Source organism: Copidosoma floridanum, unplaced genomic scaffold, assembly GCF_036245765.1.
Source record: "Copidosoma floridanum isolate Cflo_tuat_1 unplaced genomic scaffold, Cflo_Japanese_pri ptg000006l, whole genome shotgun sequence".
NCBI classification, from domain to species: domain Eukaryota; kingdom Metazoa; phylum Arthropoda; class Insecta; order Hymenoptera; family Encyrtidae; genus Copidosoma; species Copidosoma floridanum.
Genome location: NW_028321883.1, coordinates 21,463,332 through 21,482,620, shown reverse-complemented (window position 1 = coordinate 21,482,620; position 19,289 = coordinate 21,463,332). Strand labels below are relative to the sequence as shown.

Below are 19,289 nucleotides of genomic sequence, written 5' to 3'. Positions count from 1 at the left end.
CAATTTAAACTGATCATTTTAAATGATAAAATCAAACTCCTCATCACCACAATCGTGTAAAACTGTTGTTTCTTTTTGCTTTTAGACCAGATCGCCCGCAAACATCGCCCATCATCCCCAGAGACCTTCTACTCGGTGAAAGAAAAAGAAAAGGAAGAAGAAGAAGAAAAAAAAAAAACAGCACACAACAAAAAACCGAATAGTGCATTGTGAAGTTTAAGTGCCGGAAGACGAATAAATAAAGAGCGGAAGCTGTGACGAGAAACTGCGCGCGCGTGTGGCAAAAGTTCTCCCTCGGAGCCGTCGCTCAAACAATCCGTGTAACCCACGCACTCATACACGGTACAGCCAAGTGCAAAAGCACACCTCAGCCACGCCACAAGGGATTGAATAGCGTGGCATTGTATGCTCGTGCAGCTGACGTTTACGAATTGACGTCTCCCGGATCAAAGTACGCGCGCGTGCCCGTGTACCACGCGTCGATCTCAAAGGCGGTGCAACCGGAGCTACGATGAAGCTGCGAGCGGCCCAATGACGGGGGTATGAACGCTCAGGTAACGGCTCTCTTTTCGATCGATCATTGTTCATGTGCATGCTCCGGTGTAATGTGTACGTATAATTATGTGTGGTTGAACTATACCAGTGGCAAAAGGTATATGCCACTGTGCTCTATATTAGGCGCTGATGGGCACGGGAAAGGAGGATGACGGATGGACCTGCGGTGCTGGTTTTTTAAAAGGGCTAATTAATGGCCCGTCCGGTCAGCGACGAGTGAGTTATACGCGACTTTTTTACCAAAATGGTGGGAGCTCGTTTGTTTGTCTTTTTTTTTCTTTTTTTGGTCTCTTACAAGTGAATTCAGGTTTTTTTTTGCGGAAGGAGATTTTAATAATACCTTTGCGCGCTGGTCCGGACTCTTGTATTTATTGTCGCGGACAATAAAGTTATTGTCTTGGCACGTTGTTTTTCACCAAATGGGAAAACAAACGAGCTGGAAATTATCTGGAAGCAGGACCGTAACAACATCGCCACGGTAAATTACGATTCAGGGGGGGGGGGGGGGGCTACAATTGTTGTATCAATGCGTGAGCGAATGCGCGAGAGGAAATCCATTCGTTATCGATAATAATGAACAAATATTGTTCTCAATTATTCGCTTGCAGCGACAACACTCAGTCATACTCCTGCGCTTTGTTAACGAAACGATTTTCGTACTGAAATTTTTAAATCTAGAATTTAATCTTGCGTGCATTTCTACTGATTACTTTTCGATTGGCAACGAGGATGGAGATGCTCGAATGCACCATTTACATAGCGAAATTTGTTACTTGAAAATCAAAAATCGTGTGGAGAGTTCATTGAAGTTGTAGGCGGTATTCCACGAGGAATAAAATTTTCATCGATCCAAATTCATGGTCTTACCGCGTACTCCTTATAAACGTCACTCCATCAAGGTTTGGTGTCACGTATATGTCAAATACAAATCCACGTCAAAATATCAATGCCAAATCACGATGTCGACAACACTATTTTTGTACCATTGTGCGCTAGTCGCGAGACAATTTTTGTTTTTTCTTCCGGTATCAGGAAAACCCTTGTGTGTACACGCGACAATTGTCGCGGTGAAACCCACATTAAAGCCAAATTCAGTTTTAATTACAAAATAAGCCCGTATCAATCGCAGTCACGCGACGAGGTACTCATCTACCATCCACGTCCCGGAGGTGGTTTTTAACTCTCCCACTTGGTCGAGGTCAGCGAAAGATCGGCAACACCAGCAACCCACTGTGACTAAGCGTCCTTGGTCCCACATGATATACAAGTCGGGTCTTGCTTGGTCAGCCAAGAGGTGGGAAAGAACGAGCCATCAATCACCACTCTGCGCATATACATGTTATCACTAGCACGTTTAGCGCGTATGGCCCAAATCGGGGTTTCTCTGCGTGGAAAATTCATGCGTCGCCATTCAAAGGAACGGATGAATCGTTAATAGACAACCCCCGATCGATCGCGCGAGAGCAGGATTTTCCCGCGGGAAGCATTTTCTTGGGGTAGAAATACCCTCTTTCATAAATTAGAGCGACAACTTTATTCCTATCCGTCGACGCGTCTCATGAGTCACACCAGCACGTGAATAATGCACATACGTATGCGTGGAGGGGTAGAAAAGGTCCCGCCGTGTCTTATCACGTGTACACACGCGCAACAACGCGGATGATCCCCAAGTCTTCGAGCGCATGCATATTTAAAATTACGTCAGAGGGGAGAAGAGCCGTGTGTAATTTTTACTGGGGTCGATACACTTTGGCGGGAAATCCACACACTTGTCGGGGTACTGGTGGCAACGTGCACAAATGTTATTAATGTTCGAGTTGACTCAGGACTTACTCGGGTGACAAAGGCGCATTAGATTTCTTTGTTTTTTTTTTTTAATTTCTCCAACTTGAAACTCTCCTTAGGTACTGTTGGGCAAGAATCACTTTAGGACCAATAAAATGAAAATGGTTTAGTTTGTTGATACACGAAAACACCTTTCATAATTCAAAGCAATACTTACAAATGAGTGTAAAAAAGAAACCCTCTTACGTTATACGAATAATACCAAGAAATTGACGCTGCTACAGTCACGAATACAAGTGAAAATTGATTCGTGTAAAAAATATAGGTGCATTCAGCACAATAGAATAAAAATGTCTGAGTGTTGTACGCGATCGATGCTGTGCACGTACTATCGTTACCGCTTATTCTTATTTTTTGAAAGACACCGCAACGAGGAGTACGTTTCGCTCAGCTTGTATACAAATATTGCGTGTCGTTACTCAAATTGATACTTGGCACTTCTAGAATCATTTTCATTTTTGAAGTGGATCCTTTGGCACAAACTCCAATAGTATTCCAATACTTACAGTGTTCTGACGTATCATCGGACACAAAAGAGTCTCTCTTTTATACTTTTGTGTAACGTCTTCTGGAAAAAATAACAAGTTGGTATTATTTAAGCACGAAGATGTACGCTCAGCCGAATCGGTACCTTTTTCCGAGCATTTGTAAAATAAACTCATTATTTGCCCAAAACATAGATGAGTTGAAACTAATTATTTATTGATGTAAGAAAAATTGCACATGTGACGTATTCGTTAATGACCGATGACTCCCCAATAGAGATGGCATTACAACGTCTATACTCTGGTTATTGAAACATTGGAGCGAAAAAGGATGACCTGGTCATTTAAATTGTAAAAAAGTTTCATCGGGAGTTAATATCACGTGGGTCCGACAACTATCCACTGTCCAAACATCGAGGCTGGCACGTACATTATGTGTACTCCGAATACACATCGTGACAAAAGGGAGAGAGGAAGAGGAAGAGTCGCAGTGCAGAGCGACCTGATTTTGAACAATTATTATCACCTCTGGGGCCGGCTACTCCTAAATCTTCTTCCCTCCTTTTTTTATCCAGCCTCCCTTTTCAGCCCCCCGGCTGCGACCTTTCGCCGGAAGATTCCCGTGATGCATGAAATTCCTCAGTCCGACCCTTTTTTTTTTTTTTTTTCATTCCAAGCCCAAACGCATTCACATACATTCATACGAGGGGAAGGCCGCGAGGCGTTAAATTTCCCGTTCGTCGTCTATCGCCTCACCTTTTTTTTTTTTTTTTTTTTTTTTTCTTTTCTTTTATTCTGGTGTTTTTATCCCGAGAACGAGCGCACATTTTCACCAATACGTGGACCCGCCCCATACGAAAGACGAAGTGTGCGTGGGAGGAGCTTTCGGCGAAATACGAGAGCTACCCTTCGCCGCGCTCGTGTTTTGCGGTTACCTCTATTCCACTCTATCTCTATCTCACTCTCTTTTACTCTTTTTTTTCCTCTTTGGGGCGATTCTTTTGTACGTAAGTACTCTCTGAACTCAAAATAGTAAAAAAAAGTCACTATTTTCAAGTTACAAGTATTAAAATAGGGAAATAGTAATAATGTTTTTTTTTTTTTGCAAAAATAAGAATTTTAAATTGAAAAAACAAAAAAGTAGAAATTTAAACATACAAGGGACTTATTGTTCACATTGGAATGAACACCTTATAGTGGTCACAACTTTTTTCTAGTACTGCGTGAAATTTGTTATGTTTGTACTATAGTTAACGGCGTAATTTATTTACTGTGCCTTGCACACTGAAACATCCTCTAGCAAACAATGATATTATTATGACAAATTGCTGTTGTTTTTTTTTTTTTAATACTGCATACTTTGGAGCAGTACCTGGAATGGTTTTAGATTATTTTATTTAAGGGGTGAAACTAAATCACACGAAATCAAATGAAGGTACTGTACTAAGCATTATAAGTTATTAACCAACTTTTGGGCACCATTTTTTACGGACAGTTTTGTTAAAAAAAAGTTTGAACTATTACGAATAAATAAACCGTTACTTATTTTAAGGGTACCACTTTTACTATTTTATATATTTGCATACTATCCTTTAAAAATACTGACCCTTCAACATTTTAAAGAATAGACTATTTCTTTCTTCTAGTATCAGTGCCTGTTTATTCGATACTTTCTTGGTCCAGGTAGATCAGGTAATTTTTTCGCAGCAGAAAAATCCAAAGTGATGAGTTTGAATGATGAAAAAAATATCATAGGTGAAATAAATACAAAAAAAAAATTATTTGTTTTTTAAAAGCAAAAAGCCTAATAGATACTCGGCAGAAATATGTATAAAACATTGTAAAAGGGTGAATCTTATACGTCGGTATACGAGAAAGCTTCTTAGTCTAGAAAAGCTTCATTGTACGTTTGAGAAAAAGTATTTTCTACACAAACGCAAGCTGTGCATTAATTTCCATTGTGGTCTGTCTTCCAAGCAATTGATCAACAACACCACAAAAAAAATTTACAAGTACATTTTTTTGCTAGATCAACCCAACCGAACGCTTATTTGTTTTATTGCGGGACACACGAAACGAATTTTAACCCGTGATATATTTTCCCATGAATTACACGCAAACGGGATCGCCAGATTTCTCCCACATAAGCGCGTCAATCAAACTGAAAAGCCCATCCAGCCGTTTAAAAACGATTGTATTAAATTGCTTCGTAATAGTACTACAGTTGGAAATTGATACAAACGGTCTGGCTTTTCGCGCCATTTTTTTCATCCCTAATGACAAACACCCGCACTCTGGGCGAACAATGAATGTGTCTTTACTTTGAAACAAACGTTTGTGGAACTGAAAATTTATGTTTGGTTATTTGTTTTTCATCGTTGATGAACTCTAGCGAGCCTTTATCGTTTCTTTTACGGTAGATGATTCAGAAGAGTTTAAAAATTCGTAATTATTCGTACGCTTGGTGACAGGTAATAAGCTGTGGAGCTTCCGTAAGACAAAATAAAATTTTCAAGAATATCGTCTTGGTCTAGGAAATGTCAAAATTTGATGTATTGTCTTGGCCTTGTCTTAATACTTCTTAAGTTGACTCGATTTCGTCTTGAATTATTTTCTTTTTCCGTCGATTGATATCGATTCTCTATAATTCAAATTGAAAGATTAGTTTAAAACGTGGACAATAAAATCCAACTGTATCGGTATAATAACAAATCTGTTTTTTCCAATTCCCTGTTATATCAGTATAACAACAGTGAGTTTCTAATAGTTTGTTTAACAGCTAAATTCATCTCAAATGACTTCAATAAAATAAGGAATCCATTCCATTCTTAGCTTAACTTGTTTAATCATAAGTTCAATGATAAATCATTACAAAGATATATTTCTGTTACAAACTCTTGTTTTACTACCGAATTAGTATTTGTCTAATTCCTCTATTTATTATAAAAATTATCATTTATTTTGCCCTAGTATCGTTTGGGGAGATGAAATGGCTTTAGTTTTAACAAAAATGTTTTTTGCATCAATTTTTCTTGTCTTAATAACATTTATACGTCAATATTTCAAGTTATCATGTTCCGCAGATCTGTCGTCACTCTAAAGACAAATACATGATAATTGTCACGTCAGCATCATCATTAAACGTAAAAGATCACTCGTATCAACATCACTGTATTGTAAGTCTTAAATTCAATGGAAAAAAAAAAAAAAAAAAAACTATTAAAGTCATTAAAAGACACACGAGGTTACCCTAAGTTTTAAAAATCATGTAATGAATTGTAAATAATTAGAAATCATACAATAACTTTTAAGTTATTCGGAGTAACGAAAAGATCGAAAATATTTCAAAGGCTTTCTGTTCTCTGTGAATCCACTCAACGTAAAACTAAAAGAGCAGAGCACCAAAAAATAGCAAAACATAAGGATACAGGTGCATGGAAGCTTGCGGAAACCCTCCAAGGACAAGTGCTTTTAGTCGATCCAGAGTATACGTTTCATAGGGCAATCTCGCGTGATTAGCCCGAAGCCATTAATCTCTCGAGTACGGCACGCAGGTACATGCCGGAAATTACGCACGTAAAGCGGTGGGGGAGGCTCACCTCGCCGTGGCGTATCTTATCGTACCCTATAACGCCGCGCCAGCCATCCTGGCATTATGACATGAGGAACGGGAGCGGGGGAGGGATATGAACAACTTAGCCGTGTAATTAGGGTATACTTCCAAGTATTCTATGCTAGAGGAAAGAGAAAGCATTTCTTTTTTTGTTACCACAAAAAGTATTTATATGGACGAAAAGCTCTCGAGAGCTCGCAAAACTTCTCCCGGCGCCGTTCCATTTTTCCATTCTTCACGATATTTCCATTATTATTTCATTTTTCATGGTATACATTCACACCCCGATATTCCCTCTTCTACCGAAACGGCGGTCTCGTGCGTGTGTTCCACCTCGTGCGAGGGTGTTTTTTCCCTTGGACTGGAGCTCGAGGGTTCTCGCTGCTCTTTTCTTCTCATTAATGCACGTTTTCGTCCGTAGTGCTGATAATCGTGGATATTTTCCTGCTGGTAATAAAAAAAACGCATTCCATTCGAGCACGAATGTAACGAGCTAATATTGTTTGTTTGTTCGTACTTGGGGATCAAAATGTGGATAATATCGTAATTAGCAGGAATAATATCTTAAGCGCTGATGTGGTGTTTTCTTTATTTTCATAGAGTTTTTGAAAAATTTCACTGATGAATCATAGCGAACTGATTTAGCACTTTTTTGCCGAAAGCTATTTTCAACCAATTGATTGGAGACCTTGGTATAGATTCTCTGGCAACGTTGAGTCCCTTCTGCATTTTTATTTGTCCCTCATGCGTTTTATGAGCACATTGCGAAGCAAATCAAAATACAAAATGAAGATTTCACTACTCACCTGAAGGAAAAAAGGATTTTTGTAAAAGTGCATTTGGCTTAGCAACACCTTTTTCATTCTATCTGGCCATATAGGATGCTACAAAATAAAATAAAAGACAAAGCTTCAACTATTAGTATCTGGGAGAGAAAAAAATTCCTTTTATACGAATGTACATAGCTTTTAAGTTTACGGCAAAAAAGTTCACATCGACCAAGTAAAGTGGTGAAGAACTAAAATCGGGCCATGCAAGACCTACTTTTTTCGAAACCATTTGTCATGATAAAAAATCCACTTGCTTCATGTACACTTTCGAATATTCTCATAACTTTTAATTATTTCTAGGTCATCATTGTGTACGTCTAGCAACTTTGAGTCATAACTTTCACCCTTCAAAATGCACTAGCTACAAAAAAAGGAGTGGTTATATATATAGTTCATTTTACCCTAGTGATACTAGAGCATAGTAAAAACAAACGCTCGTTAGAAAAAACAATCTATAGCTAAGAGAGGCAATAAAAATTATTGAATTTTATTGTTTCCATTTCAAATGTTGAATTGAGTCTTCTTCAACATTACAAAAAAATCATATATGGCTCGTTATTTAACCTAACAAAACGTTTTTAAGTAACCGTAACGTGGTGCCACTGGCTACGATTACCCCTCTGATGACGTGAACTGGGTGAAGAGGTGGGGTCATTTAACACGTGCAGATTGTACTTGTATCGATGATTGAAACAGCAAAGTCGTATGTTTTTCAGTATAAATTAAACAAATATTTAAATGAAAAACACGTTATTATTTGTATGAAGGTTTCGATCAGAACTGATTATTTTAAATCACAAAAACAAGGTTTTTGTTGTATCAATCTTGACTATTTGTTGTGGTGTTTTGGTTTTAGCGCACTTAAATTTAAGTAAGAAATAATAGTCTTCATCTCTATAATATACATTATACATAGTTAATATCAACATCATAATTACCCGTGCAGCAGTCAGTAAATATATAGTTTGAAACTCAAAAATTTTTTTTATGTTCGTTATCGTTTGGATTTCATACTTCTTATTATAATTGTTATGGTTTCTCTTCGATGAATGATTTATAATTTTATTGCGTTTAAATATCACATTCGAGAAATAGCCAATACCCATTTTCTCCACAAACCCATTTTGCCCCACGTTCCCCTACTCAACATACCCCCCCCTCCCTAAATACCCGATGTATTCTCGAAACACCATGCGCATGCGCGTATTATACCACATACACACCCGAGCAATTACCGTAGAATTCAATCCAACGAGACTGTTCAAATATTCATTGCATGCGGTATATACTGAGATGGCTTGACTTAATTATATCCCACCTTCCGCGTAAAGACGTGAATATTTCAGCACCGGGGGGAGAGAGGGGGGGGGAAGCGCTCCTGCGAAACACCCCTGCGCTCACAACTGATATACGTCGTTTTGTCGATTTCGCTGGTTGAAGATTGTTCGAGCCAACAAATTTACAAGCGGTTGAGTCGGCAAAGAAAGAGAAATTAGAGTCGTCGTGATTCAACTGCAGCTGCACCCGGATGCAAAATTAATTCGCGAAAGCGGTGGTGGCTACGAGGGACGGGGAGGAAAGACTTTGGGAGCGACTTTCTATTATGATAATTGAATTTCAAATGCACGAGAATTATCATACAAAGTAAAATAACTTTGCGAAAGATGAACCGTGGCTGGATGCCGGGGGCCGGAGCGCGAAATGAAATTTTGAGGGTGCGGGCCGCGTTTGTAAGGTGCACCGGGGGAAAGGAAGTTTTTGCGCTCGCCTTGATGTACTTTCTCGTAATGTAAAAGGTACAAATGATGCACAGCGATTGAGAGTCGGGAGTCGTTTGGACGGAGCAAAAGGGCTTTATTTACCGTGGATGGAGATTTTTAATCAATTAGTTCATTTTTGATTGCGTTGCTGATTAAGAGTTAAATCAGGGTGCATACATTTAATTGACATTTTTGTACTTGATTATGAGTTGAAAGTCACTTCTGATGATGAAAAGCAAATTTGGAAAAGAAAAATTTGTTGGGTTTATTATCGCACCTTTAGGTGTTACGTTGGTGGACTGAGACTGAGAAATTTGATACTTTGTTCGTGATTGACGATGCTAATTATTGAGCATTGAAAAGTTCTTAAGATAAAGTACTAGAACAGAAAATATACTCGTATGCATACGTAGTATTGTAGGTTTTTTAGTGAAAAATCATTTTTTAAAAAAGAGAAATTGAACATTATTTAAAAAATTTGTTGTTGTGAATGTGTATCTTTTAATGGTAATTGTTTCCAGAACCTAGTGCTTGCGGAAAGTTATATGGATAAATATTCGTTAACTAAAGAAAACTATAATAGCTATGTAGAAAAAGATACCTCATACGTTTGTATAGTGTTTATTTTATTTTTTATTTGATAAAAAATGCACCCTAAAACTTTTTCATTAAATCTATTTATTCATAAGTAACCTTCAAATAGACAGCCATCAAAAAATAATTCTTCATATAAATAGTAGCAAAAACAACGCATAGGTAAGACAAAGTACATACGATTGCAAAGACGAAAAAGGAAATGAAAAAATGCATGAAAACAAACAGTTGAATGATAAATCTTTATGAGTATAAAGGGTTCAAAAAAATGTTTATGAGTAATTTTAAAAGCTGCCATGGTCATTATTAATAATAAGAGAAGAACGTCATCTATTATGAATATAATGCTTAAGTAACATTTTTCTTTTACGAGTTAAAAACATTTGAACACTGTAATTTTAATCTGTATTCTATAGCATGAAAACTTTTTTCAACAGTTATCAAAATGAGGTATCAATTAAGACAATCCGTTGAAACAATTGATCCATTTCCACTGCGTGGTACAAAAACATCTAACCATGTCACTACAGACAGTTTTGGCAGCCGAAGTCTTACTGATTGCACAGTCGATGAAATCTCTGTAATATGAGATCCTCACATAGACTGACGGCATGATGTTGTCGTCACAGTCATCATCACCACCAGATAATATTCCGATAAGGGTATCTTCCCCATTCATTTTTAATACAAGAGGGCCTCCGCTATCACCCTAATCACATAGATAAACAAACATTTCTTTTAGCCCAATTCATTAATACATCGCAAAAAAAATAAATAGTTTTACGAACTTAATCACGTTAACATACTAAGCTTTGGTGTGTAAGTCATGTCAAAGATTAAATCAACTTTTATTTGTGTTATGTTATCAAGCTACGTCATTTAATTTCATGGAGTACATTAAACTATTGCGATATGTGTAAGTATTTTGTACTGAAAAATGTATGTCTTAGCGTGTTAAAGAAATGTGGATGAAAGTGTTCTGCATCTTTGGAAGAATTTTGAAACTAAAATTTTTTTTTTTTTTTCTCGTAATTAAATCTAAACTTAAAATAATAGTTACCTGACAAGTGCCTTTAGACAAAGTTCCTTCAGATCGCTCCAACCGAGAGCAAAAAAATCTTTTCACGTGATTATACGTATAATATGTCATTAAACATTCCTCTGATGGCAAAACAATGGCTCTTGAAAAGTATAAATTCCCAGATAGTCCGGCAGCCTTACCATTGAAATGACCGTCCCAATCATCAGTAGGTTTTGAGCTTGCACCGAATCCAGTAAAAATTGGTTTGGTATCAACATACGATTCCAAATCAGCATCAACAAAAGGTTCTGGTAATTTAACTTTGCCAATAAAATAATCGTCTATTGGTATTCTTATGTTCAGCTAGTAAAGATAAAAACTTAGAACTTATTCAAAACTCATTTTATTCCAACTAGATGATATAGTACTCTTGAAACATCTACTTTACTAAACTCAGTGCAAGAAAAAAATGAAAAAAAAAACAATAACTGTGTTATTGATTTATTGTAGCTACCCAGAATGCAGACTGGGTTAGTAATTGTTTAGATGCTGAGTTCAATTCTACCAAATTTTTAAAAAAATGTAAGCAGAAAGTCTAGCTGCATGCCTATTTATGATCTATTTATGTACTTGAGCCACTCAAAATATTGTGGAAGTTGATGTTTCAGAGCTTCCTTATTTTTTTTTTTTTTTTTTTTGTTCTTTAATAAACAAGATAGTAGATAAATAATGTATGTTACCTTGATTACAGCAATGTCATTCTCAAAACTTTTTTCTGGGTGGAAGTTTTTGTGCAAGTATACCACTGCAGCCTTGGCTTCCAATCTAGATACACAGTTTTTGATGAAATTGTGTGCCCCGACTACAATTCGGACATTTTTATTCTCAAACTGTCCTAGTTCATTTGCGACACAATGAGCAGCGGTTATGATATGCCGTTCATTAATAATGACACCGTTACACAAATCATTAGAAATACTAACGTAAGCATGATAAGGATAGCTGGTAATTTCTGTTAGTTCACCCCCAATGATATTTTCATTTGTGAGTGTTTGAACTGTGAAAAAAATTATTTCAAGAAATTAAGTATGAGGTTGTACATAAAGTAGTAAATGTGACACTATCAAGCCAAAATATTATTTTTAATTGTACGTCTCACGAGTATAGTCTTTAATAAATTATAGTATGGAGGTAGCCAATTACGTACATCGATTAGTTCCTTACGTTTGCTTTTCAGGAAAATTACGTGCTAACGATGCGTAAAATAAAAAAGTAACTCATTTTGCATATCCATAACCTCACCTTTATGGCCTAAGAACACAATTAAAATACTAAAATTCAATAAACTATAATTACACATTTTACAACAGTAACATTGTAATAATCGTCAAAAGTATACTTCAAGAAATATCGTCATGTTACATTTTATACCTGAAAAACATACCTAATTCAATCGTTATCAAAATAATCTGCAGAATCACTTGTATGCCAATTTGTATTACATACTCTTCGGTATTGACATATGATAACAGATAACTAAAAGTAATGGTATTATAATACATAATTCGTTGCATCAAACACATACCATTACTTATTGAGTATTACAATTTTATCTTTTTCTGGAGTAACAGGTATTTAAACATTAAAAAAGTAGTCCATTAATGTATAAGCATCCATAAGTATTCAAAGCTTCGCAAGTTTATCTGACTTATAAAATACTGATCAATCGATCAGCTGAAACGTTCAAAGCTCATGGCAGGTGTATATTTTGATTTAAAATTATTATTGCACAGTGGCTTCCATTTTGAATCCATTTGGAGAATACTTTTAACTTCTTTACAGTCACCACGAATCTTGAAATTAACTATAATTGAACCGTGTAACCGCAAAGATGAAGGAAATTTCCACATTGAGGATAAATTATTTAAAAAAATTGTGTGTGTGTCTATGAGCGGGTCGAGTAAATACATGAAAAATGATGTTACGCGTTAACTGTTAATTTATGGTTTACTGCATTCCTGATAGTTCTGGCTAGTTATACTTAAGTCGATGTCCAAGTTATTTTGAAATCATTTCATTGTACAGCGTAAACGAAAATAGTTGTTTACGTAACACAAGTGACATGAGTTTCGGGCATTGGCCACTAGTCTGACGTTATCACACGAGTGTTGGAATTGTTTCGTCAGGACTTTGTCACCCTCAAGTTCCTCTCGATCTGCCTTGACAGATTTTTCCTTTTACTTGCTGAAACACTTAAAAACAAGGTGCTTTTGTTCCTTTTTTCGATGAAGAAGAATCGTATCCACTGCATTCAGTCATATACGAGCCAGGCCCTCCTATACACCCAACAGCCGTACCGTTACACCACACTGGCCGCGAGAGTCCAATCGCGTTCCGTCCATCGAGTTCCGCCGGATAAATTCCAGAGGTGGTAAAGGAACGCCAGTGGCAGTACAGATACTCACTGCACTGATGGTACACACACGCCCTGTAATAATGACCGGGTGCACTTTCGTACTGACTTCAATGTCCGGGCACGAACCTTGCGTATGCGTGAGTGTGGGTGTGTACGCGCAGACTCCACGCAGTCGAACGCTTTGCAGATTAGCATCGAGGCATTTAACTGGCTTTAATTGAATACGCACAGGGAGAAGGGGGACAGTGTGTACGGCAAGGGAGAGGCAGGGGAGGGTAGGGTAGACAGTATCCCGAATGGCCATACTATAATCTCTCATTGTTACGCGAGCCGACTGATATCAATTAATGGCCTTTTCACTGTGACAACGGTAGGAAAGGGGGGGATGGCTACGGAGCCCATCAGTCGGTGGTAACGGTGGCCATGGGAAGCTACCGCGGTTACCTCGTAACAATTTCGTTCGGAATGAAAATTGGCTACTTAGTGGCTAGGTATTGGAAAAGGGAAGGGTGGCGATGACTGGCGCGTGTGGTTCTCCTCTCTTCCACCCTCTATGTATACACAGCCAATGGATATGAGACTGGTTTATGACTTTGATATTCTTCCTGTCTCTCTCTCTCTCTCTCTCTCTCTCTTGGTCATATTCGTGACTTCTGGTAAGTCATGATTCGCGTACGTGATGCTCGTACTACTAGAGGATTAAGTGTCCCGTTCATCAAATTATTTTAATGTGTATACCTTGCTGATTGGTTGTAAGGGTGTTTGTATACTCATATTTTGAGTGGTTAAAAATAATTGAATTGTTACTCTCACTATTAAAAACAGTTAAAAATAGTTGAATTTTTACTCTAGCTATTTTAACAGTAGAGAATAGTAGTTAGTTATGTTAACTACTTATTTAGTAACAATGACTAATAAATTAATTAGAAAAAACTTCCTTGTAAAATAAATAGCTACTTAAAAAAAAAGAGTATGTGCAATTATTATTTGACTCAGCTGTGCTGATTGAATAGGTGTAATTCACAGGTCAGGTGTCAAGATCAAAGAATACTATAAAACCTACTATTTGTCAAAGATACATTTATTGCAATTATTTATGAGAGGCAGTGCCATAGAAGCACATGTAACAATAATTGATCTGACGTCAACCGAATAGGTTGGTTTGGACCACTATTTCATTATTTTACGGTAACTAAAGAATTTACAGTTGTTTCAACTAATGTAAGTTAGTTACTTTTTTCGTTAGGTCAACTAATAAATTTGGTGGTGCATTGCTAATAATTATTAACTAATTGTATCGAGCAAACTTTTTGTAAATAATCTTGCACTTGCAGGGTTCAAAAAAAAAATACTCGTAAAAAACATAAAACATCCATGCTGCATGAATTCGAAAATATATTTTGTACTAAACGTTTAATAGCTATATTTTTCTCCCTTAATACGATTGGAGTAAGCCTCTAATAAGTTATCATTTTTCTTCGTAAACTAGAAGCTGGAAACAAGTTAATTAGTGTCATAAATCGAATTTATTTTTATCTTCTTGATAATTATGATGTATATTATAAATCATTCATGGAAACTTTTTTATTTGCAACAACATGGTAAATTTTTCTGATACAAACAAAAAGTATGAAAAAAATTTGAATTTTAAAACTTAAAAACTAGGTCACACAAGTGTCACTTTATGTGCAAACAGATAATAAACACATGCATTGGATAATTTAATTCCACCATAAGTTAAACAAGTAAAATTATTTTAATTAGATTAATTAACGCATTATTTTCATTATCTTGTCTTATTTAAAAGAAAAAATTATAAATTGATACATTATTAAAATTCAGAACTCTACTATTTGTACAAATGCTTTAAAATACTTAGAATAGCTCATAAAAATCAAACGAGAAACAATGTTGTCTCAATTATACGGTTCAGACAAAATCATAATTCCTAACCAAATAGTAGAAATGATTCAGAAACAGGCATGCATCAACAAAATATCTCTTGATTGTCACGAACTGCCAAGCAATTTCGATCCCGATGGGGAAATAATTTTTCCTATATTATGTGTTTTTTAAGTTATAATAAAAGTATATCATTTTAAAAATTTCTATTTGGAATGATGTAATGCATTACATCTCAATACTATACATTAAATAGCTTTTTTTTTTTTTAAAGACTTGTTGGATGTAGTTTTGGTTCACAATTTTTCAATTTACTCCGACTATTCTTCCTTCATATCTATTTTCATGCTCAACTATTGTTTTTCAAGATATAAATTGTCTAAAATATTTATTATTAGATTATCTTGAGCAATAAAATATTTTTTCAACTTTATTTAAGAAAATATCTTTCATTACCATAACGCAGCCTTCCTTAAATATATTCATTTGAAATATCAAAAGTATTGAAAATAAACAAAACGACCAAACCAGACAAAATATTTATTTATTCATTAATTTTTTTAAATTCTATTCTTTCATTACATTTTTCAATTCTTTCATACTCCATTTTTATAAGTTTGTGACCATGCAGTTGTATTCTGCGAATCCACACTTGACCTTTAGTTGTATCATGCCAAAGTTAGTCCGGTGGCTGTTGAGAAGAAAGACAAAAGAGGGAAATCTCGGGTAATGCTCATCATTGGCCATCCATGGGTCATAATCTCAGACCAGTTGAGCCCTAATGCTCCTTCACATCAACACTTCCGTGTCGTTGATGGGGTGAGAATGATGCGACACTTTCGTAATCGGCTTGGTCTTTAACTCGGCAAGCAGCTCGAAAACCATGAGGTTGCACTTGAGCTTCCATCAGTGACAAGCTTATGTGCTTTTCTTTCTCGTGAGAAAACGGCAAGAAGGACTTTCGCTAAAAATGTGAAAAAGAAGTTTGGGAGGTTGAACGGGAGTAACGAGGTGTAGTTGAGGGGAAAAGAGGGAAACTTAGCCGAGCAAGTAAAGAAGGAAAATGAAGGGGTGGAGAAAGGTAGTGGTAAATGAGGAGCTGTATCCACAGGTGCTGGTCTAATAAAAATTACCATTTCCTCTGGAATATGGATGAAGGCGCTGTACATATAATTATACACGTTGAGGTCTTTATCAAGCCAAGCGACGGGATTTACACGAGAGCTGAGACCATATTCTCATTAACGCATTTCTATAGCATTTTTTGGATTTATCATTTTTAAAATAACGTATTTTATTAAAAAAATTTTTTTTGTGGATTAATTTTGGCTTTTAATGTTCAAGCACAATCGTTTGTAGCGCTCAGCTCAGAACTGGCACGTTTAACCCAAACTAATTGTATATTCGCAGACCCGTGAAAACGACTCCCGTTCCTATCAAATCAACCAATCGGAATCGGTTCATTTTAGTTTCGCTCAAAGTGGCACATTTTTCAGGTAGAACCCGCGTAGCTCCGAAAGTTGTAATTTTTTATGAGGCCAAAATCCTCTTACGCACCACTATGGCGATACTTTTTTTATTCATGCGTTGTCTCTCCGTACATTCGTTGCGATTCGTTGTACGGTCTTACGATGTGATACCATGAATTAAGAAATACGTGGACGCAAAGGAACATCGGATGTATACATACTCCTGCTCCTAAGCGCGTTATCTCGTCGAGTCGATTGGCAAACGGTTGGAATAAATCATCCCCTTGTGCTGATCCGGAGGACACAGCGAAGTATACGGAATTTCAACGAATTCATTCGTATACACGAAACGCACGGCTTGATTTATTCAAATAAAATTGCTGTCTGCCCACAAAGATAATCCAAGGATAAAAAACGATAAAAAAAAAAAAAGGAGCCAGCGCAAACTGCCGCGCGTATCAGCTCGAAATATTAGATCCCAATAAATGATAGTCACGTAGAGGGAAACGCGGATTTATCGCGCATAAATACGCGAGTATCGATGAAAATTTTCTGGATTCCTCCCCCATCGTGACGGTCAATCCGACTTTATTCTCCGACTCTTTCCTTTTTTCTTTACCTATCCCGTTTCGTCGCAACGCCGATTTTGCTTCCGCAGTTGTGGTCGTTCGCGCAACGCCCAGGAAATCTCGTAAAGCTTTACGATTTATGCAGCATAATATTTGCCATTGTGTTATTCTACTTTGTCCATGCACTTTTCTCCAGGGGCCGGATTTTTTTCTTACTTCAGCTTGTAAAGCTTCGCACGGATTTATCTGCTTCGCAGTTTTACAGTGGAAAACGTTCCTTGGTTTTTATAAATATATATTATCAAAAACTTGCCATACGCGTATTCCTTGGTTTTTCAATCTATTGCCAAAATTGTTGCCAAATAAGCCAGTGGAAAAAAAAAATAAGTACAACCAGTGATTTGAATAATGCAGAGAATCTTTGCATTATCATTATACGATTAAAAGATCTTTTGCATACCAGGTGTCAGTGTAAAAAAACACGAATATGATATATTGCTTGGTTTTCTTCGTAATTTAGCTTGGCAATAGACGTGATATAATTTTCAAACCATCCGACCAACTTTAGGTACTAGTTAAATACGATTATAGGCACATGAGAAGAATAAAATGCTACAAAAATTATCACAGCACATAAAACGATTTCATGACAGAAGTGAGTCATGTAAAATTTTTCTAAAACAGAAACTCTCATCAACATAAAAGGGCAGTTGGTGTTTCAAGTTTTTTAAGTTCAAGTGCTCCAAATTTTTTCTTCATCTGTGATTTCTATCAAACTATTTTTCGCTGTCAACGTGTAGAAGTAATGGTCAGAATAAATGGCTCATGACGTTTGTTTATTAGAGTTCAATATATGTGGTCGCCTATAGGTGAAATGTTACATTTAAATTTTTATATTATAAAAACATTGTTACTCCAATGATGGTTACCAAATCCACTCTATACGTAAATAATTCTTATTGTATTAAAAAATTTACTAATCTTACCTTTTATTTTTAAGTAACGTTAGTAAATTTTATTTACTAGATTTTTTAAATTTACTTTACTCAATTAAAAATTGTAAGTAATGAATGTTACGATTATCGAATAAATACTCCTACTTGACGTCAATCCAAGATCCGTCTTTTTAACTATAAGGTAAACTATCCAATACATAGGCAACTAATTCTTACTTTACTACTCAAATTCATGTAGATACGGACAAATTTAGGGAAAATTTGATGTTTGTTGAGCAACGGGTTATTTGTTCACATCACTTTCAATTACGTATGTACATGAGCTATGCACTGTAAGTTAAATACAACCTATGGTAGATATATTTCCATTAAACTTGAACATGTATAAGTACTGTCAATAAATTTTGTTCAGATTTGCCAACTCTTAGATAAACAGTAGAGAAAAGCCGTGCAAATCTGTCGGTCATGTATTTGTCAAATCACGTATCGCGTAAATTCGTTTAGGCAAAAGTTCGCGGAACACACGCCCAAATACAGACAAATGGAATCACAGAGCAGCACCTAAGTATGCATGCAGATGGCAAAGGCTGCCGGGCGATTCCTCTCCTCAACCCAACCGTGGTATTATCAATTTTCCGACGCCTACGAAAAATACCCTCACCTCGGGAATATTAAGCATTACCAGAGGATTTATGGAGATAGTTTAAACGGCCAGGGATTGCGCGTAGTGTTTTATTCCCACCCTAACTGCGAAATTCCCAACTTACTCCTCCTGCCGAATTAACTTTGTTACACTATAGCAGCTGGTGTGTAAGATTAATCGGCCGATGTTTATTTCCCCATAGACGAAAGTTTTTCGTCTTTATTTATACCCCTTCTTGCGAGTCTTGGGATGTGTTGCGTAATACTACATCAATATAATTATAGGTATATATTGTTGTAGAGGTAGAATTTAGCAGTTGACACAATTATCAATTTTATCATCTTGTAGTACGGGCGTTAAAATTGAGACTTTTGTCTTTTGACCAAAGTCCATATTCTTCATTAGGGTTACGAGATTTCTAAAAGAATATGGATATTTTATCACGTATAAAGAATTTTTGAACTTTTATCCCTGATACATTACAACAGTGTAACAGCCAATTGTTCAAATAGTTTTATACTTCCGTGAAAAAAAATTTAGATGCAATATCCGTAAATTCTAGAAATCTTCAAGTAAATATTTTCTATCTGGATTTTAACACTAACTGTTTAGTCCTGTTGAATTTTTCCAC

General features: G+C 36.3%; 1 protein-coding gene across 1 annotated transcript in view; it reads left to right on the top strand.

Annotated features, from left to right (window-relative positions):
* The first annotated feature begins 393 nt into the window (after window positions 1–393).
* The window catches only part of LOC106644755 (zwei Ig domain protein zig-8), a 146,914-nt gene continuing 128,018 nt past the window's right edge, over window positions 394–19,289 (top strand). The window contains exon 1 of the mRNA XM_014360409.2: window positions 394–554. The gene's annotated coding sequence lies outside the window, so the exon portion shown is untranslated. The remainder of the gene's footprint in view (window positions 555–19,289) is intronic.